We start from the raw sequence: 25,472 nt of genomic DNA on the forward strand, positions 1-25,472 counted from the left end.
ACACCTGGCTGGTTCAATCAGTAGAGTGTGTGAGTCTTGATCTCAAGGTTGTAAGTTCGAGCCCCATGTTGGGTAGAGGTTACTTAAAAATAAAATATTTTTTAAAAAATCTAAAACTTCTTTTCTCAAAGCATCACAGCTTTTTTAAAACTCAGATTCACAAATACCCTTTTATAAAAAGAGAAGTGTGGCTTGATACTCAATAAATTCTTTATGGTTGATGTCAGGCACTCTTACTGCCTATTTCTTTGACAATAAAAGTAGATGATCAAGCTTAAAAAAATTCTACACTTACATAAATGGTTTATTACAATTTTTTTGTTCTATGTAAGCCCCAAAGTATGCTATAGGACAAATACATTGTTTATTTGGGGCGTGGGAACGTGACTGTTTTTCCCACGTCTTCTATGTCATGTTTTTCCCACATCTTTTTATGTCATGCCATTTAGCAAATAGTTAACAGGAGTCTTTTGTGCCTCAACCTGAAGAAGAATGGGGTTCTATTACCAGTGTTTCTTCCAAAATATGGAATTTCAGATACTTGGGTATGCTCACAGTGTACAAATTGATCCACTGTACAAATTGAGCCCAAGTCAACATTTATCATGTTTTATTTTAGGCAAGTCATAGTACTTGTTGATAGGAAAGAGTCAAAGCATAGGTTTTATTTCAAAAGACCCAGGTTGTGGTGATCAGATACAAAATGACATGAACACTCTTATATTGATCCATAGGAAGTTGCCATTTTTGTCAAAAATTACTGAATATTGGCAGTTTCCTATGGTTCAATCTAATATAGTACTCAGAAAGTAATATATAGGCGAGATTGGTTCATAAGACAAGGAACATCTGCTCCAAACTGGGGGAAGTCCCACTGTCCAATCCCAGCATTACTGGGCTGTAGTAATCACTATATGGTAAATGAATGAAGTCCTCTGTGATGTCTTTTATTTTTTAAGATTTATTTATTTTAGAGAGAGAAAAAATGCATGCACAAGCAGGGGGATGGGCAGAGGGAGAAAGAATTCTCAAGTAGACTCCCCACTGAGCAAGGAGCCCCACTTGGGGCTCTACTGGAAGTCAAGAATAGGCTGCTTAACTGAGCCACCCAGGCACCCCTATCTGTGATATCTTTTTGATACATATTGGGTGTCTGTTACATGTTTAACAGTCTCTCAAACTCAAAGCTTCTATAAAATTGCATATCATATATTAAAATTTCATTTTTGAGGGCACCTGGGTGGCACAGTTAAATATCTGATGCTTGGTTTCTGCTCAGGTTGTGATCTCAGGGTTGTGAGATCAATCCCCTTGTGGGGCTCCACACTCAGTGAAGATTCTGCTTAAGATTCTCTCTCTCCCTCTCCTTCTGCCCCTCCCCTCTATTCTCTCTCTGTCTCACTCTCTGAAATGAATGAATCTTTTAAAAAAATAAATAAAATTTCATTTTTGAATTTTACATTTTGTTCCACAAATAGAGCCAGAACTGTTTTAATATAAATATTTTTTTCAAATGTTCGAGTATAAATTGTTTACCTAAAAAAAAAAAAATTTTGTCCTAGGAAATGTACCATATTTGCTTTGGCGGCTCCTCTTCTAACACATAGCTCTCTGTACCTTCGCTTTGGCATACCATAGTTTGGAAAGCACAGTTACATAAATGGAAAGCTGCAGAAAGTTTAAATCAGGCATGATAAAGTAGATGCTTTACAAAGGTAATTCTGGAAGGAGCCATACTAGTTGTGTAATATCAATTGACATATATTTAATGAGAAACATTAAGAATAACTGCTAATGTTCTGGATTGTGGTTTCTGCGTCTGTCCTCTAACACATGTGCCTTTATCTTTTGCAGTAAGTATACATTTAAAGTATGTGGTATAATGCCAAATTGTCTAACAGTTCTACATTTTTGTGGAATTATGGAGGAGGGAACACATTATACAGTGTATATAAAATTTTTAGATTAGATTTTCTTTTATAGCCTTTTCTTTGAAGTGGTTTCTTATACTTGGGGAAAAAAGAATTTATAGAACACATTAGTTAATGTGTTGCATTGTAGGCAGGATAACTAGATTTTTAAAGGTCGAGTAATTAAATGTTTATATGGCAATCTGAAAGGACACCTAAGTAATTTATTTTCAAAGTCATCGAAAAGGAGTGAGAAGTGGATGATTATCTAATTCCAGATACGAATATGAGACAAACTAGTACATATAGCTGTTAGAATTCCAGGAAAGCCAAAAAAAGGAGCAGAATATGTTTCCAAGTTGTTCCAAAATGAGGCTTTCTCTTTTGTCTCTAGGAAAATAATAACTAATAGCTCATCAATTCAACACCTAGGGAACCAGAGACACTCACTGAAGGGAATGTCTTATTTTTCCAGTCACTCATTTATTTAATAAATATCGAACACCTAAGATGTCCTGACATGAAGCCAGACCTAACAGATACCATGATTAATTGAAAAGGCATTGTCTTTGTACCCATGGAGCTGAGAGGCTGATAGGAAGACAGGTAATAAATAAATACAAAAACATGATTTTACATTATAATGCTATGAAGGGAAGGATCAAGCTGCCGCAAGATTTTGTAATAAGTAAACCTATTTTAGAATAAGGTTTCAAGAATGGTCTCTCTGAGTAAGTGACATTTAGAGCTGAGATCTGAGAGATGAGTAGGAAAATTCCCATTTAAGAGGGGGGAAGTAGTGCATGTGTAAGGCTTTTAGGTGGGAGGAACTAAAAGAAAGCCAGAACTTCCAGAACACAGGGAACAGTTGGCCAAGAGGTAGGTGGACCCAAATAATAGCAGGGCTTTGCAGCCATTTTGAGGAGGACATGGAATTTCATCCCAGGTGATGCAAAAAGCCACTGATGACCTTTAAGCATGGAATTGGATGGTCTGCTTTAAATGTTTGAGAGATGATTACAGCTGTTGTAGATGCATCGAAGGGGGATAAGGAAATCAGACCAATTAAGGGCTCCTCCCACAGAAGAGCTGATGGTGGCTAGTCAAAACTGTCTGTAGAGGATGAAGGGTGGTAGATGAATTCCTATTTCAGAGTACAGGCCATGGTTGTTATGCACTGAGGTGGCTCTTTGAAGGATTCTGACAGCTCAGTGAGAAATGATGAGAGTAGAATAGGATTGAATCGGAAAAGAGTGTCTGCCTAGGGCGAAAAAGCATTTTGCTAAGTGGATTTTCTTTTTTCCCTTATTTATGGTTTGGACCTAAAATGAATTTACGTAATTGAAGGTCAAAGCTAACCGTAAGTTAAACTCTAAAGGAGTAGTATTGCTGTATTTCATCCAGAAAAAATATCTGAGTGGGACAGTGGAAAACATTGCCATCTTCTGAAAGTACTACATAATAGTTTAAAGCATGAGAAGGAGAAATACATTGCAGGAATTTTTTTTAAAGATTATTTATTTATTCATGAGAGACACGGGGTGGGGGGGGCGGGGTGGACAGAGACACAGGCAGAGGGAGAAGCAGGCTCCATACAGGTAGCCTCATGTGGGACTGGATCCTGGGACTCCAGGATCACGCCCTGGGCCGAAAGCAGGCACTAAACCGCTGAGCCACCCGGGAATCCCCTGCAGGAAATTTTTTTGAAGAGTTTTTGTTGTTTTTTCTTCTTTTTCTTCTGAAAACATGGTCTCTTCTTTTCTCCCCCACAAGCTGTTTGGAAAAAGAGATTTAGCAGAACTTAGACTTCTACATTGGAAGCACCAATAACATACAACCTTTTATATCACTTTACTTTTTATTTCTGTCTTTTAACCTTTCATTTTCCTCCTGTAACTTTTATGGAAATTGTGTCTATGGAATCTCTTTTCTCTCTGTAGAAAGCTTTAGTCCAGGTGCTTTATGTTTCCAAGAATGAAAAAGCTTCTGAAGTCCTATCTGCTTGCCAGCTATCTCAGAGACTGGAAGGGCTCACTTATGCTAACAATTTTTTTTTTTATGATAGTGATACAGAGAGAGAGAGAGAGAGGCAGAGACACAGGCAGAGGAAGAAGCAGGCTCCATGCACCGGGAGCCTGACATGGGATTTGATCCCGGGTCTCCAGGATCGCACCCTGGGCCAAAGGCAGGCGCCAAACCACTGCGCCACCCAGGGATCCCTAATGGTGTTTTCATGTAGCTTGCCTGGTCTATGTTCTGGGACAGTACCTGGAAGTGTTTGGAGTCAAAAAACAGAATTGTGATGTAGTTTCGTGGAAGAACATTTAATTCTGCTTGAGCTGCAGTTGACAGTACCACATATTATCATTATTGATTGAAGATATAATTACTTTATGTCCTTAATTTGTAAAGTGACTTGTTTATTGGCACTTTGAATTTCCCCTTTGAATTTTCTTCTTCCAAAAATCTTTCCTCGGTTGGAGTTTTCATGTTAGGAGTTATGTTAAGATTAATAAGGGTTACTACCTCAATTAATAAGCTTTGTCTATAAATTTATTTGCAACAGACTTACAAATTAAGATGGCTTTTTCTTCTTTTATTTCCTTTGGTCAGCAAAGCTGGATGAAAAGCAGCTTCTGCTCCTAAAGTGAATTTTCAAAATGAAGTCTTTTAAATTATCTGCCACTATTATAAAGCTAATTAGAAAATTTGAATTATTTTTAAAAAGATAGCAATTTTGACAGCTTCATCTTTGATTTTTGTCACTTTCATTGATGCATGGCGCCATCTGCTGTTTGTGGAAAGTAGATTATATTTTGAACCACTACGCAAAAGAGATCTGTAATGTCTTTAAAAAGTTCAAAAACAGGGATCTCTGGGTGGCGCAGCGGTTTGGCACCTGCCTTTGGCCCAGGGCGCAATCCTGGAGGCCCAGGATCGAATCCCATGTCGGGCTCCTGGTGCATGGAGCCTGCTTCTCCCTCTGCCTATGTCTCTGCACTTCTCTCTGTGACTATCATAAATAAATAAAAAATGCCTTTAAAAAAAATTCAAAAACAGATAAAATGGGAAAATCCAGAAGTATAGCCTGTTTGAGACTTTGTGTTCTTTGTTTATTTGCTTATTTTTTATGTAAGATCGTTTTTTAAATCTGGGTTGTCTTTAGTATTTGCATGAATCACAAGATTTTTACTCATTTTATTCTAAATTTTGGCTTTTTGCTCATATATTTTACCTTTTTTCTTAGAGTAGCTCAGGTCTCAGCCCAGAGTTAGTAATCAGTAAACATTTTCTGGTTGGTTCTTACTTGGTTTTTTTTGTTTTTGTTTTTGTTTTTGAAGATTTTATTTATTTATTCGTGAGAGACAGAGAGAGAGAGGCAGAGACACAGGCAGAGGGAGAAGCAGGCTCCATGCAGGGAGCCTGAGGTGGGACTCGATCTTGGGTCTCCAGGATCACGCCCTGGGCTGAAGGTGGCACTAAACTGCTGAGCCACCCAGGCTGCCTTCTTACTTGTTTTTTTATGACTACACTGGGCATCTCCTCTGTAATCCCCCTCCTGGATTAGTATAGAAGCAGCATTGGATTTGGAGTGAGAAAGACCTGGCTTCCTAGCCAGGTGCTGTGGCTTACAGGCTGCACAGCCTCTACAAATCATTTCACTTCTTAGCACCTTTGTTTCCTCTTCTGTAAAAATAAGATGATAATATCCATCTCTTAGGATTGTTGTGGGGATTGAATGAGATTATATTTGTCATATGCCTGGTACAGTCCTCTCCTTTCATTAAAATGATATATCAGGTTCAAGTGAGTTTTTTTTTTTACCTTATTTCAAAGACTCCTTTGTCAAGAGTCAATTTTTTTTCTAAAGATTTTTTATTTATTTATTAGAGACAGAGACAGAGACAGGCAGAGGGAGAAGCAGGCTCCATGCAGGGAGCCTGACGTGGGACTTGATCCTGGGTCTCCAGGATCACTCCCTGGGCGGAAGGCAGCACTAAACCACTAAGCCACAGGGCCCGGGGGTTGGGGGGGCTGCCCAAGAGTCAAATTTTATTATTATACAATTGTAAACTCTTTGAACTTGAAGGAACTTTAGCAAGTAGGTCTCAAATTTTAATATGCATTTGAATCCCTTGATGATCCTACTTAAATTGCCAGTTCAGATTCCTATTTGTGGTTCTGGAATGGAGAACCTAAGAGTCTGCACATCTAACTCAGTTTTAGGTGATGCTGATACAGCCTCCACAGAGCACACATTCTGTAGCAAGGCCCTAGAGAACAATTAAACCACAACAAACAGCTAGTGAAGATTCTGGTTTTGCTTTTCACACACTTACTCTCATGTGCTAGTCATCAGAACTGCATTCTGTTTTAGAGGAGAAAAGGAATCCAGAGTCTCTCACCAGAAGAAATTGCAGACTAATTTCTTATTCTTTACCATCAGCAGTTAAGACTGTTTGGAGAATTATATTCAAGAGCCAATCATGTATTGCTCAAGCCCTATAACCTCCACACACTGCAACCTTCAAATATATAGCTAGAACCAGTTCCAAATTCAACTACAGCTTTTATTTCTATCTGTGATTTGTTACCCATCGATTTCCCTTTGTATAGTCTTTAAATTTTTACAGCATTAAAAAATGAAAAGCTAAATAAATTAGTTCCAATAACTCAATGTAAATTTTAGAGCAATTACTTGACTCAACTAAGCCTTTTTGGGTGCATTCCATTTGCAGTGCTTTTCTCTTCATGTTTGGATTTTTGCCTATACTGGTTGATTGTGTTTAAAACTCAATACTCATATTTCTAGTGTACCAGTAGGGGTACACCAAGATAAAGTGTACACCCACATATTTTCTGAGAAGGAATGCCTTTGATTTCACCTGAGGGATCATCTGGCCCAGTCACACAATTTCAGAGTCCTAAAGGGAATTAAAACACATAAAATAAATTTGGCATGGGGACATACGAATTTGATTACAAAAGTCAGAATTATGGCCTCTGAGAGAAATGTAATGGACTGAACCCCTTCAATTTTAAGTGGAAGAACAACACTACCCATCCTGCTTACTTTCCCTTAGGTAGCCCTAAAGACATCCTACCATTACCTAGTGTAGCTCACTGTCCCCAGATGTATTGCCTCGAGACTATTAAAAGGTCATGAGGGCCACTAGGAGTTATATATAGAGATTTCTCTGTCTTTCTGTTTGCAGATACTTAGATATCCCTCTAAAATAAATGTTTGTCCTGTTGTTTAAGTTGTCTTGAGAAGAAATTTCTACTTTGGTAACTTTTTCAGAATTTTTAGTACTCTGAATTTCTCAACATTTTTTTTAAAAAGATTTTTTTTTAAATTTTTTTAATTTTTATTTATTTATGATAGTCACAGAGAGAGAGAGAGAGGTGCAGAGACATAGGCAGAGGGAGAAGCAGGCTCCATGCACCGGGAGCCCGATGTGAGATTCGATCCTGGGTCTCCAGGATCGCACCCTGGGCCAAAGGCAGGCGCCAAACCGCTGCGCCACCCAGGGATCCCTAAAAAAGATTTTATTTATCTATTCATGAGAGAGACACAGAGAGAGAGAGAGAGGCAGAGACACAGGCAGAAGGAAAGCATGCTCCATGCAGGGAACCCGACACGGGACTCAATCCTGGGTCTCCAAGGATCAGGCCCTGGGCTGAAGGCAGCGCTAAACCACTGAGCCACCTGGGCTGTCCTGAATTTCTCAACATTTGTGGTAAATAGATTACAGTGCTTTTTGGCAAATATTTTTTCTAGTCCAGAAAACAAAGTAAAACAAAACAAAAACCTCCAGACCCTAAATCTTCAATTTGAGATTTTTTTTTCCATACCATTCCTGACTACTTTTATCATAAGCTCACCATCATTTAAGTTTGCAAGATACCTGGAAATTCCTCCAGTCTTAAAAAGGCTAGGTTCTATATGATATTCTGGAAAGGAGCCTTGGTTTCCAGATTCTGCGTGGTAATGTTGGTGTCTTCCTTGTTACACCTTGTGGTAAACTAGAACCTAAAGGTAGCCATGTCTTTGTGAATCTACCCAGTCCATTCTTAATTTGAAACCAGAAAATCAAGTGTTTCTATTATATTTAAATCATAAAAAATAATGGATTGTTACACTTGGGAAGTGCCCTACAGGTAGTTCAAGCCAATAGCCCTTTTTTAAAAGAGAGGGCTGGGGTGCCTGGCTGGCTCAGTTGGAAGAATGCGCAACTCTTGATCTTGGAGTCATGAATTGGAGCCCCAAACTGGATGATAAGAGATTACTTAAATAAATAAAAACTAAATAACTGAATGAATGAATGAAGAGGACTTGTATAAGTGAGGCAAGAAAGGTTGTTAGACCCATGGGTTATCTAAAGCCCAAAGCAGGAGTATGCAGTTTAAGATGAGGGCTTAAATTTAATATTCTGAGTATAAGGTAATTCTTCAGCATACTATCTAGTTTTATCTTACATTAGGAAATTTAGGAAGGCCTCAGAAAGAATTCATAGGTGAACAACAAAAGAATTTACAATTTGTAAAGATGAGGATAGATTAAAGGAATTAAGACTATTTAACCTTGGACAGGGTACCTTCAAAAGTATCTTCAATGACATGGAAAAATTGTGACCAGGTGTTCCCCATTTCCTTTGAGGACTAACAAAAGGAAGTAAATTTACATTATAGCAAAGGAACAGCAGTTAGATATAAGGCAGATCCACACAATGAAGCCAGTAAACATTGGAACAGGAGGGATATTTGGCTTCCTGGTTATCTTCCTCAGATTCTCTGGTTATTATCAGTGTCTGTTTCCTGTGGCTGGGATTTGACATCTCCAGGCCCAAGTGGATGCACCTGCAGAGATCCTGTGATCTGCACCATCTGTCTGAGGTGCCTGGTAGAGGCAAGGTGGCCTGTCCATAGCAAACCTCCAGTGTTGTCAAGCACAACTAAGCTGTTTTATTGAACTGCCTTTTTAAAACTCCAACTACCGGGGATCCCTGGGTGGCTCAGTGGTTTAGCGCCTGCCTTTGGCCCAGGGCGCGATCCTGGAGTCCCGGAATCGAGTCCCACGTCGGGGCTCCCGGCATGGAGCCTGCTTCTCTCTCTCTCTATGTCTATCATGAATAAATAAATCTTAAAAAATAAAATAAAATAAAACTCCCAACTAAGGATTAAGGAACAAATGCCAAAGACTAAATTAGCCAGCTTCCATCATTTTCTAGTAGTAGAAACTGTAAGCATCTCTTCTAAAAAAAAAAAAAAAATGCAACTCTTCTATCAGTTTGCAAAGGTTATTAATCCTTTGGTCTTTTTCTCTTAAAAGTATTAGCTGCTTCCCTTTTCTAGTGACCTAAGTTTTTCCTTTCAAGACTTGAGTCTTTGATATGATCAGATTGATCACTTTTATCAAAATATGTAGTAACGTTCTTGAGATTTGGAATTACTGAAATTCCTTATAAAAATTCTAGGAAGTTCAGTTTTGAGGACTTTAATACCACAATACTGTGTTCAGGCATATAGTGCTTATCTGTGTGTCAGGCGTTGTTTGTAAGTGCTCAGTCCTCACAACAGCCTGGTGAGGTAAGTGCTGTTTATGAAGAAACTGAGGCAGAGAGAGTTTAAGTAATTGCTATGAGTCATACAGTTAATAGGAAGTGAAAGGTTAGTTCAGGAAAGCTGGCTCAGATCTGTCTCCTAACCCCCACCCATACTCACTCCCACTCCATTGCCTTCTGTGTATTTTTGCTGCCCAAATATCTCTGCCACGGATAATAATTTGGATCAAGATGTGGATAGTTACAAGGGTCAAAGCAAGCCTCTGGCTTCAGTCCTCATCCCTGCTCACATACACTTTGTCTCAGCCCTCCCAGATCACCACATGCTATTCCTGAGTGCACTGGGCTCCTTCACTGCTCTCTGCCTTTACGTATGCTAGGCTGTTGGTTTGCAGTGCGTTCCTCTCAACATTTTAACATGTCTTTTCTTTAAAATCTTGTTCAAGCATCCACTGCTTTGTGAAGCCTTTCCCTATTTACCCAAGAGGATCTAATCTTTCTATTTTGGGGCTCCCCCCTTGCCATGTACATACCTCTTTTGTTGCTTTTTCATTCATTCAACAACTATTTAGCACTACAGTTTCCCAAACACTGTTCTAGGCAGTGGGGAAATTAGCCCAGGTTTCTGACCTCATGAAGCTATTTAGTTAGAGGGAAAAAACAAACAAACAAGAATGAGCAGAGAAATTTTTTGATCTAATGACTCTTGTAAAGGAGTCTGGATGCTGTGTGGAGAATAGACTATGGAGGACCAAGAGGTAGAGGTAGGAAGACCAGGAGGCTATTGTATTAATCCAGGTCAACAGATGATGGTGGCTTAGGCTAGGGTAGGAGATGATGAGAAATTGTTGAGTTTTGGATATATTTTGCAAGTATATCCTACAAGATTTCTGCTGGTGGGTTGGTCATGGTTTGTGAGAGAAATGATACCTTGAAGGCTTTTTGCTTGAGGAACTGGAAGAATGAAGTTGCCATGTTAACTTTGGTGGCAAAGATTGGAGGAAGAGCAGGCTTGTGGGAAAAATATAGGGTTCAGATTTAGACATGACTGAGATCCTTATATGGACATCTGATCTTGAAGTAGTAGGATATATGTATGAGTCTAGAATTCAAATGAGACAGTTGGGCTAAAGATGTTGATTTAGAAGTGATCAACATATAGCATGTATTTAAAGCCACAGGACTTGATGGGGTCACCTAGAAAGTGAGATTCAGTAGAGGAGGATCAAAAATTGAATGCTAGGGCACCCATCAGTAGACAAAATGTGGAAAATCCTGCAAAGGAAGACTTTGAAGTAGTGGCCAGTCAGGTAGGAGAATCTTTTCAGGTGCTTACAGCATGTAATATTCAAGGGTAGGACTGTGGTTTATCTTTGCATCACCTAGCACAGTTGTTGCCCTTCAGCAGAAAATGTTAGTATATTGAAAGAAGGAGTGGCTCCTAGCTGGAACACCAAGCATGACTGTCAGGATCTCAGAAGATGGTGATATTCAGAATGCAAGGTAGGTCCAGTAAAGTTTTCAAGTCCCAACCAAAGGGAAGCAGGATCTCATTTCGAAACAGGGCCTGGCAATAGTAAAATAAGGTCCCCGTCTTAAAAAGCCTAGAGAATTGAACAGGTTCTCAAGACAGCAACTTAGCAAACATAAGAATTCAGAGCCAGAACTCAATTAGGAGACAAAAACTTGGTCTTAGGAGAAAGGCAAATGTCATTTATTATAAATAAGGCACAAGATGAGATGAACTAATATCAAAGCTATCTTTATGCTCAGCCTCTTGACTATTGAATTGTAGAACTCCTTCTTTGCAACTGAGGACACATGCCAGGACCTCTCTTTATACCATAGGTCAACCTATTGCTAGAAGCCAGTCATGGTTGATATCTGTTCATGCTGTTCAATTAAGTAGAATTATTTATAGTACAAAGCACCTTTGCTTATTTTGTATGCTTTTATATTCTTGTATCTTTCCTACTAATTGTTCAGATGGCTTTGGATCATATATGTTTCTTTAGTCTTTTCTAAAAGTAGGAAGAAAGAAAAGTGCATTTAATTTGGAAAAGTAGTACCTTGTTCTTGTATAATTCTTCTTATTTCATTTATAAACATAAAGCATGGATTGTCCTCCCTTGGATAGAAAGCTTCCTGATTTCCAATAACCTAGATAATTGGATCAACTCAACTAAATTAATAAAAAAAATATTAAGTGTATATAATATGCTCAGCTCTAGATTGTGAAATTATCAAGGTAAAACATGTTCCCTGGCCTGGAAGGATTTCCCATCTCATGGGGAAAATGAATATGCATAAACAACTAAGTATCATGAAGTGAATGTAGCAATAATCTTAATAGAAGACATGTAGGTAGAAAATGGTCAGAATATAAATGGACATTAGTAAATCTCCTTTGAGGGGCATGAGAATTTTAAGTTGTAAGTTGAAAGACCTGTAATCACAGAGAGTTTCAGGAGGTGATTACCTCAAGCTAAACTTCTCTCCTGGTCATTTAGCCTTCTGAAGGAAGGAAATGGGGTCCCTGATGCAAGGAGCATGGGAAATTAAGTCCCAATTAGAAAGAGAGGAAGCCTTCTGGAAATAATCACAAGGACATTTTACTGGTGATTTTCACCCCAGCAATTGCAATGGAATGAGTTGAGCGACAGAAGCAGAATGGCAACAGGTAGAATGGTGACTCTGGAATAAGGAAATGAAATACAAACTTATTTGTTGTATAAGGATCTTCTTCGTTTGATCTATATCAGTATTTCTAACTTTTTCTTCTTTGGCTTCTCTTAATCCTTAAAAACAAAACATGAAAGCCAATGGTTCCTAAAGCCAGCATATTATTAGAGTTTGTGGAGTAGGGTGGAGGGTGCTAAAATATATAATAGATATTCATGCCCATCCTGTACTTGCTGAATTGGAATCTTTCAGAATAGGACCCGGGAAGTGAGCCCTTAACAGACCTCTCTGCATTATTCTTCATTATTCTTCATTATTCTTAACTGGTCCTCTCTGTTTCATTATTTAGGAATCTTACTCCCAGAGGTTGATACGTTTACCTAAGCCAGTCAGTAGCAGAAATAGAACTATGGTACAGATATTTTAGCCCTGCTCTGAAACTTTTTGGCTCATATGAATGAATTCCTACAGTGAATTTCTAGATTATTTAATAGTAGGCTTGATTTACTATGTTTAAATGGGAATGAATTTCACAGGGCTTCTAGAGTTTTTCCTTACAATTAAAGAACGTTTGCAGCAACCACTGTATTCCTCTTGCTACAGTGTCCTATGCTAATTAAATCTCTTTGCTTTGTTAGAGCTCTTACTTTTAACTTGGGTTTTTTGTTTTGTCATTTACTAGATCTCAAACCAAATTAGCTGAACTAATTCTTCCATCTTATTCTTAAGTGAGGACATCTCTTCCTCACTATGGGAGGTAGAATTGTGGAAATCACAATTTCTTGTAGTGAAGCCAGGATTTCTTGGAAAAGAACTTTCAGTAAAGTGATTTAATTATCTGCCTGCTTTAGGTGGATACCTTTTTCTGGGTCAGCTCCTAATAAAAGAACAGGCTCTCCCATCCGTTTTACAGTTTAACATAATTTTGAGTGAGCTAAATTATATTCTAAAGCCATCAAATGACTAGACTGCTTCATGCACCTGAAGTACTGGGCATTTTTTCCATGATAGCTCATTGCTAACACAAGATGGTTAGCTACATAAATAATAGTACTTTATTGAAAAGACTGGAGGGGCACCAGGGCGGCTCAGTCGGTTGACCCTCTAACTCTTGATTTCCACTCAGGTCGTGATCTCAGGGTCATGAGACCTCACTCTATGCTCAGCAGGGAGTTGACTTGAGATTCACTCTCCCTCTGCCCCTCCCCCTACTTGTGCATTCTTCTCTCTCTCTCTCTCTCTCTCTCTCTCTCTCTCTCTCTCGGTTGCTAAAATCAATCCTTAAAAAAAATAGATTGGAAACTCATTTACTTTTTGTTTTCTAAAAACTGGATAATTATTATGACTCCTTGGTAGAGTTATAGATTTTACATATTCCTGGTATATGAATGGGGAAGTGAAAGTAGGAAAAGTATATTCTAAATTATTGTGATTGCTATGCAAAAATGCCTGTGTTAGACACATCATAAACCTATGGAAAATAGGACTTTTTCAACTTACAACTGTTTTTAGTGTTGAAGGAAAGTGAATTGCTCATCAGAAGATTTTGTTACACTTAAAAAAAATTATCATTTCTGCTTTATAAACCTTTTTTTTTTTAAATTTTTTTTTAATTTTTATTTATTTATGATAGTCACAGAGAGAGGGAGAGAGGCAGAGACACAGGCAGAGGGAGAAGCAGGCTCCATGCACCGGGAGCCCGACGTGGGATTCGATCCCGGGTCTCCAGGATCGCGCCCTGGGCCAAAGGCAGGCACCAAACCGCTGCGCCACCCAGGGATCCCTTTATAAACCTTTTTTGTTTAAGGATTAAACTTTCAGATTGCAGTTAGAAATTATTACTATTTTTGAAAGCACGTATATTGTCTTTTCTAGTAAGGAATGTGATTTCTGGTCAAGCAACTAATATGTACTTATGTTAAAATTTGAGGACACATTTGTAATTGATGAGCAAATATTGATTTTCAGTAGAAATAATACTGATAGCTTGTTTTCTCTAAAATCTCTTCTGTGACCAGTTTCTTTTTTTTTTAATAAGTTTATTTTTTATTGGTGTTCAATTTACCAACATACAGAATAACACCCAGTGCTCATCCCGTCAAGTGCCCCCCTCAGTGCCCGTCACCCATTCACCCCCACCCCCCACCCTCCTCCCTTTCTTCCACCACTAGTTCGTTTCCCAGAGTTAGGAGTCTTTATGTTCTGTCTCCCTTTCTGATATTTCCCACACATTTCTTCTCCCTTCCCTTATATTCCCTTTCACTATTATTTATATTCCCCAAACGAATGAGAATATATAATGTTTGTCCTTCTCCGATTGACTTACTTCACTCAGCCTGTGACCAGTTTCATAAAATTTATCTGCTAACTTGAAATTCTGTTGCTTAGCTTTTATTATATGCTGTTCTTTTGTCACCATTAACCTGCCAAATTTTAGCACTTTGAAATATTTTCATCTTTATTAAGCTTAACTCATTCAATTGTATTTCCTGTAGATTTTTATAGTCAATTTTATAGTTTCCTTTTAAAATAGAATACCAACTATATAAAATATATACAGGTATACATACAGACATAAATCCCTGAAGACACTGGAGAAATTTGGTACAAGTTACATATTTTCAACAACTTTCCAAGTGACCACTCTTTTTTTCTGCCCACAAATTATCTGATGAGGGTATATAGACTAGCTTGCAATGTATCCCAACTTCCATGTTTTTATTTATCATTTTATCTGATTGCATCATTATGCATTCATTTTTAAATTCATAAAATACAATGTTTTAAGTACTTAAAATTTCATGCATAATTCACATAAAGTATTATATATGGATTTACTACTGTAGAGAAGCATAAATTATCTTTTCTTGGTGGATTATTACCTATATGAATACACTTGAAGAGTTATTCATTAGAGAATTGAATGGGTCTGGTTTTTAAAAATAATGTATGATCAGCATTAATAGGTTCCAGAGAGATTATTCAACATCTTTTTGTCTGACCACAATTTCTAAAAAGATGAGACTGAGCACAAGATCAGTCTTATTTCTTAAAAATATATTAGTCACTATTGTCATCATTATTTTCAGCTAGATTCTATAACTTTTAATTAATTGAACACACAACTGCAATAGAATTCACATTATATTTAGTGACATTTCGTTTTGATGTTTGACTTTAAAAATTTTGCATAGGTGAACTTTAGAAACATTTTAAATATTATGAAATAGCTATAAGTGGACTTTAAAGAATTTTAAGATGGGCTTGTTAGAAGCATTATAAAATGATTCCCACACTTGACTGCATATTATTCACCTGGCCCCACCCAGACCAATTAGATTAGACCTGGAGGTTATTGTTAAAGCTTCCTAGGTGACTCTAATGTGTGGTTAGCTTGAAAACTTTAAGCAATTCTCAGTCTGGATTCATATTAGAGACTCGTAGGAAGTTCTTAAAAATACAAGTGGCCATGCTGTACCCCCAAGAAATTTTTATTTATTTGATAGGAGGTGGAACTCCTACATCAGTGTTATAAAAGCACCCCAGGTGATTCTAATAAATAACCACAGTTGTGAACTACTCATTCTAGAATGACAAGCTTCCTGATTCTAATCCAGTTCTTTTACCATTAGCTGAGTAGTTCACAACTTCTGAGCACACTGTGTAATTCAACCATAACAATATCTGTCAGGTATAGAAGTTGATATTAGTATCTTCATTTTACAAAAAAACCCTCAAATATGCTAGGTGATTTATCTAAATTCACAGAACTGAAACCAAGAGTTGGATGCTTAACTGACTGCCACACAGGCACCCTATCATTTCATGATTTTTAATTCTCATTCTCATTAAAGCCCTGTTTCCTTGATCCCATCAATCCTATTCATTTCATCTGTTCTTTTTTTAATAATAAATTTATTTTTTATTGGTGTTCAATTTGCCAACATACAGAATAACACCCAGTGCTTATCCCGTCAAGTGCCCCCCTCTGTGCCTGTCACCCATTCACCCCCACTCCCCGCCCTCCTCCCCTTCCACCACGCCTAGTTTGTTTCCCAGAGTTAGGAGTCTTTATGTTCTGTCTCCCTGTTCATTCAACTAATACTGAGCACCTGTTCTATTGCAGGTAGTGTCCTGAGTAATGGAAATGTACCAGTAAAGACACAGGCAGGATCCTGCCCTCATGTAACTTACAGGGAAATGTAGATGGGTAAATGAGTAGTTACACAGCAGTGGATGAGTGCTGTGAGATGGAGAGTCCAGGATGCTTTTAAAGAGCCCTAATAAGGGGTACCTAACCCAGTCATGAACACCAAGAAAACCTCCTCAGAGGAATTAGCATCTCATCTCAGATCTAGAAAAAGAGAATATCTAAAGAGAGAAGAATTTCCAAGTAGAGAAAATATCATATAGTAAGGTGCAGAGGTTCGGGGCATGGTCTAATATTGGGGGAGCTCCTTGAGAAGAACCTAGTTTACATTTCCCCACAGCCCTGAGATCACTAAGAAGGATAGGGTTTGTAGGGAGTGGATACCACCAATGAAATCCCTACATACACCATGGAGAAAAGTGACATGGAAAGGTGTCAGATCATTTAGAAGATAGTACATGATGTGGTAGCAGCCAGCTAAGAGAGTTATCAAAGAGGGCTTTACAAAATTTACCTGTAGGTCTAAATCTTCTGGTTGGGATTCCCTGGATTAGCATTCCAAAGGGAAAACCTTAGTTGTCATTTTCGCCTTGTTTTAGTTCATCAATTGTATTTAGGTCAAGTTCTAGAGAAGATTTCACACTACTCTTACTCAAGCTATTCCTGCTCATTTGGATTGCCTGTTTCATTTTTCTACAGGTGTGTAATTATGAGGAGTCCCAAAAACGTGACTTGACATATTGTACTGAGTATTGCTCTGTTCTCTAACCTTTTCATATGACTTCCTCCCCAATTGTATTAATTTTTAAAAACATATTTCTTTAAAATTTTCAAAACACCTCCATGCCATGCTGAATACATAGCTAGTGTTCTATAAATATTTATTGAATTTAGATTAATGTGTTCCGGGATTTTTAAAGAGCATTTTCATTGGGAAAAAAAATGGTATTGGTACAAAACTCTAATAACAAGGCTCCTGTACCTTTTGGCTTCTGAGTGATTTGGGTCAATGGAAACTCTAGCAGGAGATTGGAGTAAAGGGAGGATCAAGATCAGTTGATAGGAATTGGTGGAAGTCTGATTATGAAGGGCATCAAAAACATGCCCACAACTGTGGTGGTTGACTGATAACTATAGCCAGAAGACTGTATAATCTGAGACTCATCATGACGTAAAGGGATCGAGAACAGAAGGGTGATTGCCAATGTTCATTACCAATAAGGCATCTTCTGTAGGAACTATAAAGTACTCTCCTGGTCACACCTCTCCCCTGTTAGCCTGGGGTAATGTGTTACCTATTTATATTTTTATCTCCAGTCCTAGTTTGGGAGTCCCTTGTTGGAGAAATGATTTATCCATCATTGTAAACATACAAATAAGTGTATATACTAAGTAATCTTCAGAATGCCTAGCACATAGATTTGATAAATATTTGTCAAAACCTGTAACTTGACTTGTTTCTCTTATTTTAACTCCTTTGTTGTTGTTGTTGTTGTTTTTTAAAGATTTTATTTATTTATTCATGAGAGACACACAGAGAGAGAGAGAGGCAGAGACATAGGTAGAGGGAGAAGCAGGCTCCATGCAGGAAGCCCGACGTGGGACTGGATCCTGGGTCTCCAGGATCATGCCCTGGGCCGAAGGCAGTGCTAAACCGCTGAGCCACCCAGGCTGCCCAACTCTCCTTTATTTCAAAAGGTTTATTTAATTCAGATTTCATAAATCACTAAGTATTTTTCCCAGGGTCACTCATAATTAAGGAATCAGACTTTGTAGGTATACTTTTATGTAGTATTTCACTTATAAAAACAAATGCAAGTCAAGCAAAGATTTAAAAAAAAAAAAAACTACCTACATGGGGCACCTGGGTAGCTCAGTGGTTAAGCATCTGGCTTTGGCTCAGGTCATGATCCCGGGTTCCGGGATTGAGTCCCACATCAGGTTCCCCATGGGGAGCCTGCTTCTCCCTCTCCCTCTCTCTCTCTCTGTCTCATGAATAAGTAGATAAAATCTTAAAAAAAAAAAACAAAAACAAAAACACCTATAACTACACAGATGCATTCATATGTTTATCCCCTCATATTCTTGGATTCCTTCTCCTACTCATGAAAAAGCTAATGAATCTATAATAAAAATGGAAAACATAATAAAACTGGAGGAAATGGAAAATCGCAATCATGAAAGTTTTGTTATATTTTATATATTAGTAAATGGGTAGTAGATATAAGGGAGGACTTAGCTTTAAGGGTTTTAAAACATTATGACTTAATTGAATTTATATGCTAGGCTGTTATGAAGGCCCCTGAAATCTTAAGTTTCGGCTTGGTTTCCAGTGTTGCAATCCTGCCCTCTAGTGGACATCCGTAAACAAATACCCAAACCTAAAATACCACATTATTTACTGGGTACTCCATCAAACTCCATTATTTTGTCAACCTAAAAGATAGAATTTTTAAAGAGTTTACAATATAAGAATGAGAATAAAGTAAAATACCTTTTGGCTAATGTGTTACAGTATTCTTGCTATTAGGCCTCTGTGTTTAAGAACAGCCAGTACTTCTTTATATTTGCATGGTAATTACTGTCCCTTTCTTCTTTCCATGGTAAAATGTGTTATTTTTCAGACTACAGAAGTAAGAGATTTATCTTACCCAAAGAGAAGCCCAAAAAGATTCTGTTCTGGTTACCTTATGTGCATTAGAAGCTGTACCAAACCTGAGTGACTTTAAAAGAATGACTTTGGAATGAGACATATTGTATAGTCTCCTGATGTGATATATTGACACAACATTGATTCTGTTATCTGTGCCAAGAATACATAATCTAAATTTAATCATAAGGAAACAGCAGACAAATCAAATTGAGGGACATTGTACAAAATAACTGTCCTGTACTCCTCAAAAATATCAAGTTCATCAAAGACAAAGACTTTCATCTGCTATCTATTGTAGATGAAAGAAGACTAAGGAAACATGACAATGTAATGTAATATATGATCCAAGATTGGATTCTAGACCAGGAAAGGACAGTAGCGGGACATTTGACAAAATTTGAGTACTACTATTATCTTGGTTTTGATAGTTGTGCTGTGGTATGTAAGATCTTAACATTTGATGAAGTTGAGTTAAAGGTACACAGAAATTCTTAGCACTACTTTTGCAAATTTTTTCTAAATCTGAAGTTATTTCAAAATCAAAGCTTTTTAAAAACTAAAACAGCCATTTATTTTATTCACAATTCCATAAGTCAGGAATTTCAGAAGGATTCAGCTGTGTGGTTTATCTTTGATCCACAACTGAGGCACCTGAAGGTGGAGGATTCACTTTCAAGATTACTTCTTCATTCACATATCTGGTACCTGGGTGATCATTGGCCTCTGTTTCTTATGGATGTCGTCTTGCCTTGAAGGCCCTTTCCTTTTTGTTTGGCTTCTTAGAGCACGGGGTCTGAGTATAACTGTACTTATATGTGGCTGGCCTTCTGGAGGGAGCATTCCAGGAGATGGGGCACAGAAGCTTGTACTGTTAAGGGTTGGGCCCAGAATATGAGCATAACTTCACTTTCACCATATTCTGTTGGTCAAAGCGGTAGCATAGTCTGCCCTGATTCAAAGGGAGAGGACAAAGACCCTACCTCTCAATGGGAGAAATGTCAAAGAATTATGACCATTCTTAATTCATCATAGATAGCTAACCAGAGTCTTACTGAATTTTTTTTTAGAGTCTTACTGAATTTACAGTAGAGATGAAATTACTGAAAAAGCTATGGAGTTGGGGCTTTTTTGGTTTTGTTTGGTTTTTGTTTGACAGATATAAGTTCTAGTCCTGGCTTTACCATTTACTAACAGAGTGATGTCTCTGGGCTTCTGTTTCCTCATCTCTAAAATTGTGGCAGTGACATAAGCCATGGAATTATTGAGAGAATTAAGTGAAAAATCCATCTAAAAGGGCATCTGGATGGCTCAATTGGTTATGCATCTGATTCTTTTTTTCCCATTTTTTAACTTTATTTTTTTGAAGATTTGAGAGAAAGAGCGTGAGTGAGGGAAGGGGCAGAGGGAGAAGAAAAGAGAAAATCCTCAAGCATATTCCACACTGAGTGCAGAGCCTGATGAGGAGCTCAATTCTAGGACCCTAAGATCATGATCCAAACTGAAATCAAGAGCTGGCCATTCAACCCACTTAGCCACCCAGAAGTCCCAAACATCAGACTCTTGATTTTGGCTCAGGATTGTGAGATCAAGCCCTGCCTCAGGGTCTGTGCTGGGCAGGGAGCCTTCTCTCTTTCCCTCTGCTCCTCCCCACTCCCCTCTTCTTCTCTAGAAAAAAAAAAAAATTATCTATTTCGATTGATAGATCAATCAATTTGTCTATATTGCCAGACATGACAAGCAATAAATATGCAAACCTAATAATATATGCCAGCATTTATTGAATATTTAGTTCAGTTCCTTTGATATGCTCATTATATACTATTTCATGTAGTCATCACCCCTTCCCAGGAAGACAAGTCCTATGTTGGTCGGTTCTGAAAAGGCAGCACACATTCCCTCTAGATTTAACTACTTTTGTCTGTGAACCAGCTCTGTTTACCTTGGCCACTTCTGATTTGATCACTTCTCACTCCCTTGTTGTTAGGATTTCCATATCCACATACTATGTGTTTGTTTCCCTTTTATTTGGATCCCTCAGGACCCCGGTGCTGATGCACACTTGGCACTTTTGGGCACTACCTCTTGAGCATTTGCTCTGGGTGCTGTCAGCATAGTTTATGACAGCTTCTCACTCAATCTGGCAGCCCCCTCTGAGCCACAGTTGCCTGCTCATCAGAGCCAAATGTTCAGTGTCTTTGTTCCAATGAGTGCTCTGCTGTCAGCCTTTCTTCATGCAGGATTGTGGGCACTCACTTGTTGGCCTGCCCAGGAACACGATGATCTGCACTTTTGGAGCAATTATTTAATTTGGGACAATTACTTGTAGGTGTTTTTCAAAGTGAAGATTTTGCCAGGCTGTGACAGTTTTGAAACAGCAGCTTCCCCATCGGTTAAGGAGTCATGTCATGAGCTCCATCTGTTGTCCCTGGAGGATGGTGGTGACCCTTTCTTACCACAGCATGCTAGGTTTGTACAGCCTCACATCCTGCAGGAGTCAGCTGCTCTTTGTCAGTGTTTTTTGATGTGGGGTAGAAGTCACCTATTATCTTTCTACTCTCTGCTTTCAAAATTCACTTCAAATGGAAGAAATCACTTTAACCCATTAGGAATTAAAGGGCATGTTAAATAACCCCAAATAAAGGATTTATTCATTTCTTTAATGGGCCATTTTCTCTAACTTGGTGGTTAAGAGAATGACTTCTAGAATTGTCTGCCTTAGTTTAAAATCCACTTAGTAGCTGTGTGTCCTTGGGGAATTTACGTTCACTATGTCTCAATTTGGATGGAATGAAAGTGGAATTTAGGATTGTGGGATTTAATAAGGACATGTTTTCATTGTGATTAACTCAGCTCTTGGTACATGGAAATATTCAGTGGATGTTGGCTCTTATTTATTATCTTCTGCTTGGAGTTAGACCTTGTACCATAAATAATAAGTACCCATAACAATATATTTACGTGTTATTTTTAGTCTTAATAGTTCTCCAAATGTTTTGCTCTTTGAGTCCAATTAGGAACATTTGTTTACCCCTCTGTACTCAACAAAACTGCTACAGATTACATGTTCCTGAAAAGGGGAGGCATCTTGAAAATGTATGACATCTTATTCTTTTTAAAATGTATTTCAGAGGCACCTGGGTGGCACAGTTGGTTAAGTGTCTGACTCTTGGTTTGGCTCAAGTCATGGTCTTAGGGTCATGGGAAAGAGCCCCAAGTCAGGCTCCACATTCAGTGTAGAGTCTGATTAAGATTCTCTCCCTCCCCATCTGCCATTCTCTCTCTCTCAAATAAGTAAATCTTTAAAAAAATATATTTCAACAAATATATTTCAGTTCAATTAGTCAAAGGTTGGATCGTGTAGGAGTGGATGGATAATAAAGTAACAACAGATTTAGTTCATAGAAGCTTGGAAGAGTGAAGAGTTGTTCCCTAATAATTCAGTTCATGTTGGCTAAGAGGTTTTAAGATTGACATTGCCATCTTAAAACCAATCTGTGTGTGGTACTGCACTTTTAAACTGGCCAAATGTTGGCCTGTGGAAGGTTTCCATAATTTAAGGATACCTCTAATTATATTTCCAAATGAGAATAAGTCTCATTTAAAAGAAAATATCCAACTAAAGTTGCCTTCTTTATTCTCCTCTTAAGAAATCAAGATATATTTACTAGTGAAATAAGGAACTTGATAGAATACCAAGTTTTTCCTGATTTCCAACAACTTAAGAGGTTTGAAAGTATCTTGTCTGCATAGTCAGGCCACACTATTCTATTTTAGTTTAAGGTTTGTGAAGTCTTCTTTATTTTTATAGGGAATGTCCAGAGCTTCAATTACCAGATGCACTAATATCTTGTTGCCATGTACCAGTTGAAAGAGGTTACATATATAAATTGTTTCTGGTAACTGAAAGGTCTTGCTTTAGCTTTCCAAACTAAAAATTATCTCCTTTTTATTTAAAACACATGCTATGCTTCCTTTCTTAAGCAGAATATTTTGAACACGATGTAAACACTCATTAACATTGCTGGATTATCATTATGAAGTAACAAACTATAGAAGGATTATTGGCTCCACTAAATGGGCCCAGACAACTATATGTTTTATAGTTTTTAGGAAAGTATAGCTTCTATTTCTGTCAGATTTAATATTTTAATTCTGACAACTGTCTCTGTAGGCTATTTGTCTCTAATCCTATCTACCACACACTTTTTCTTTCAGTTTACTACTTCTGATACCTATAAACTATAAAATCATATCCCCAAACTAATTCAAAGTGCACATAAAATAAAAATTTGAATACATTTTTGTGGTGTTGGTGCTATTTTGGTGATTTAATTTTTTAAATTTTAATTTAAAATTTTAATTTCTTTTTAATTTCTAAGTTCTTCATGTTTCTCGTAGCTCACTTGACTTTGAGATCATTGAAGAAGAGCTTCTTACTATAATTTGATGATGATTCTATAACTGGCCTCATTGGGTCCGTAAGGAAAAGAATAAATGTCATAAATTTTTGTCCTCAAATAAACTTAGCTATGTATGTTATACCAGCACTGAGTGGTATAAATGGTATAATTTTTAAGGAAAATGACCTTAAACCAGACATTAGGAGTCTTGGGGGATCCTAGCCTTCAACTAAATACATATATAACCTTAGGCTAGTCAAGTTCACATTCCGAAAAATGGGAATCACAATAGAGGTTGTTATGAGAATCAGTGAAATTTCACTCTCCCTGTGAAAGCAAGGAGATTGAGAATATAGCAGAGTTGGTTGAACATGGAGTGGAATTTCCAAAGCATACCCTGAAGGGACTTAGGAGGGAAGGAGTGGGAATCTTACTTAGAAGAAAGGACCAGAGCATTATAAGGATTAGAGAACTGGAGACAAAAGGGGTTCACATTTTGAGCAGTGACTAGAAAAACGAGATCCAGAGACATTGTGGACTTGGGCCTAATGCCAGGTTGATAAGCACTCTGGTTGTAACAGTTCACCATGACCAAGCAGCTGTGATGTGGGGAGGGGAGTGGAATAGGGCAACAGGTTTGGACTGCAGGTTTTGGCAGCAGTGGGCAGCAACTAGTAAATGAGGGCCCAAATTTAGATTAGGAAAGTGAATTTGGGGGACACCTTAATTGTAACCCAAGCTTCTTCATCTACAATAGTCTTCTTTTCTCTAAGTGGTAAATTATGATCAAAACAAGTCCAGACTCATTGCTTGGTGTGCTAATGAACTGTGCTGATTCGGTTTTGTCTCCTGGCTTGGTTATATGTCATGCTGCTTTGGTTTCTTAAAGAGTTAGCTGAGTAAACCGAAAACCTCCAACCAAATATTTTATGTTTATTCATCCCTTCTACAATTAAATCATACTTTAGGTAGTTGACTATGAAAATATCAGCAAGTTTTTTTTTTTAAGATTGTATTTATCTATTAGAGAGAACAGGCTAGAGAAGCAGCAGGGGGAGAGGGAGAACCAGATTCCCCAATGAGCAGGGAAGCCCCAATGCAGAGCTCAATCTCAGGATCCTGGGATCATAACCTGAGCCAAAGGCACATGATTAACCAACTAAGCCACCCAGGCACCATGAAAGATTGGCAAATTATAACAGGAATTTACTCTGAGTACCTAGTCTTAATCCTCATTTCTGATTTTAGAGACAGGAAAGGGATGGTATATTAGAAGTGCTTTGCATAATAACATCTGGTACAACTCTGTATCCAAAAGGCAGATAGACTTTGTGACCAAGATGAACAGGGCACATAGACAGACCCTGGACGTATGGGAGATGTCAACACATGCTTGAAAGATCTTTCTTCTCCTACACGATGACTTACATGGCAAGGAAGCAGCATATTTCATGGCAGCTTTGTTTCTGACTCCGTCATCTTGAGCATTTAAGATTTCCTATATTTTGAACTTAACATCTCAACTGCTCTTTGGAGTCACTGGGCTGAACTCAGAGCTCAAAATTCAACTCCCAATATGACTTCTTAACAAGCTGTTTATTCCTAAAGAGATACTACTTTGGTTTTCAGAGAAAAAAAAGGAAAAGAAAAGGCAGTCTAGCAGATAGCCCCTTATTACACACCTCTAGTTGTACAAATACTACTTGAAAGCACAATAAGAACACATAGTAGAAATAGTGTGAAATAGTAGAAATACTATAGTAGAAATCCAGTGTGATGCTTATAACCTCCCTCATATAATCTGTCCCAATTATCAGCAACACTGTATTGTTTTGTCTATTGCTGGCCACTTAACCAAAATATACATACTGGGATTAGGAATTTCAGTTAATAATTTTAGACTTCTGCATCACGGGATCCCTGGGTGGCGCAGCGGTTTGGCGCCTGCCTTTGGCCCAGGGCGCGATCCTGGAGAACCGAGATCGAATCCCACGTCGGGCTCCCGGTGCATGGAGCCTGCTTCTCCCTCTGCCTGTGTCTCTGCCTCTCTCTCTCTCTCTCTCTCTCTCTCTCTCTTTGTGTGTGTGTGTGTGTGTGTGTGACTATCATAAA

General features: G+C 38.0%; 1 protein-coding gene across 4 annotated transcripts in view; it reads left to right on the forward strand.

The window, feature by feature from the left end:
* RABGAP1L (RAB GTPase activating protein 1 like) overlaps positions 1 to 25,472 on the forward strand; it is a 720,977-nt gene that overhangs the window by 489,157 nt on the left and 206,348 nt on the right. The window lies entirely within an intron of this gene.

Source organism: Nyctereutes procyonoides, unplaced genomic scaffold (genome assembly GCF_905146905.1).
Source record: "Nyctereutes procyonoides isolate TBG_1078 unplaced genomic scaffold, NYPRO_anot_genome, whole genome shotgun sequence".
Classification (NCBI taxonomy): domain Eukaryota; kingdom Metazoa; phylum Chordata; class Mammalia; order Carnivora; family Canidae; genus Nyctereutes; species Nyctereutes procyonoides.